This window comes from Seriola lalandi, unplaced genomic scaffold (assembly GCF_002814215.2).
Source record: "Seriola lalandi dorsalis isolate HSWRI2012SDOR001 ecotype SW California unplaced genomic scaffold, Sedor1 jcf7180002053966, whole genome shotgun sequence".
Classification (NCBI taxonomy): Eukaryota; Metazoa; Chordata; class Actinopteri; order Carangiformes; family Carangidae; genus Seriola; species Seriola lalandi.
This window is the reverse complement of record NW_019524519.1, coordinates 14508-16216: the sequence shown is the minus strand read 5'-3', so window position 1 is coordinate 16216 and position 1709 is coordinate 14508. Positions and strand designations below refer to the sequence as shown.

Genomic DNA, 1709 nt, shown 5'->3' with positions numbered 1-1709 from the left:
AGATTTACAGGATTCAAACTGTTTGTGATTCTCAGCTTCATTATGTTTCATTATGTTTTAATATCAGTCAATAACCTCAGACTGTTTCACACTGACTGAGTTTGTACTTTAAGTCTACTCTGTCAAAGTTAGACCAGGTTCTAATCTGCCAGGTTCAAAGACGAGATGTTGTTATTACTAATGATAATAACAATAATAATAAACTTTATTTGTACAGCACCTTTCAAACAGGAAGTGTGGCTCAGATAACCGACATGTCTCCAGAGACCTGGAGGTTTTAATGCTTCACTGCACAGGTGTTCCTAATAAAGTGCTCAGTATCAGTGTGACCTCTCACCCCTCCAGGATGTCTACCCGGTGCTCTCTGGGCTGGCCCACGTCCGGCCCGTACAGCCCGGCGTCCTGGTACAGTTTGGACTCTGACATCATCTCTCTGAGACGGGTGAAATCCAGTCCCAGCTGAACCCCGTCCACCCGGACCCCCGCCTTCTTCTCGTAGCTGTTCGGTTCTGAACAAACAGACGGGACAGACACACACACACACAGACACACACACACACAGACACACACACAGACACACACACACACAGACACACACACACACACAGACAGACACACACACACACACACACACACACAGACACACACATTTTTACAGCTGATACAGAAGAAGAAGAATCATATTATATTTATATGAACGAGGTGTTTACATCTTCAGCAGGAACCAATGAGCTGAGAGCTGAGAGCCACAGAGGGAGGGAGGTTAGAAAGTGTTTCCACGTCTCCGTAGCAACGCGTCATGTAAATGAGAAACCTCCTCTCTGTTTCTATATCATTTATTTATCAGGACTGTGACAGTATTTGTGTGTAACCTGTGGGCGGAGCTTTCTTTACACACTGTGACAGGAAGAGGCATCAACTCTTTACATGTGAGAAGGCAGACTTCAGACAGACGCCGCCGTGTCTGCAGCGGGACGACACTGCTGCACATTTTGATTAATACACTTATTTATATAAATGAGGAAAGACTCCGGCACCTGTCCGACAGGTAAACACTGTTTGTAGCTTTTAGATTTGACTTTTTGTGCAGATGATGCTAACTGTCTTTATGCTAAGCTAAGCTAAGCAGCTGCCGGCTCTGACTCGAACAGAAGGACAGTTGCTCTGTAGAGACCGACTGACCCAGTTTGGGTCTTTTCATGTGATTTATTGTGGAGCTGAAATCATGAATCAATTAGTCAGCTGACAGAAGAATTACTGTTTTGATAACTGATCAGGAGCTTCTTCATGTTCTGTGGTTTCATCGTCTCCGTTCTCACGATCTGCAGCTGATCTTTGTCATATTCCAGAATTAAATGAATATTTTTGGCTTTTCGACCAAACAAATAAACGGAACACGATCCAGACAAACTGTAAATCACCTTTTCTTTCTGTTTTGAACATTTTACAGACGAAACAATGAGAAATCATCAGCAGATGAATCAATAATGATAAGAATCATTAGCTGCAGCCCTAATTAACTGACCACAGCTGCAGGTAATGACTATTTAAATGTGCTTATTAAGTTTTCCAATTAACTTGGTTGAAAAAAATATGAGGAAATTATACAAACTGTCCAAGGCCAAATCTGAATATTGATTAGTTCATATTCAACTTCCTGAATTCATGAATTTCCCCTAGGGGATAAATAAAGTATCTATCCATCTATC

General features: G+C 42.0%; 1 pseudogene across 1 annotated transcript in view; it reads right to left on the bottom strand.

The window, feature by feature from the left end:
- LOC111652372 (heparanase-like) overlaps positions 1 to 1709 on the bottom strand; it is a 6290-nt pseudogene that overhangs the window by 1296 nt on the left and 3285 nt on the right. Inside the window, exon 4 of the transcript XR_015437026.1 lies at positions 290 to 509. The product of XR_015437026.1 is annotated as a heparanase-like (transcript). The remainder of the gene's footprint in view (positions 1 to 289; positions 510 to 1709) is intronic.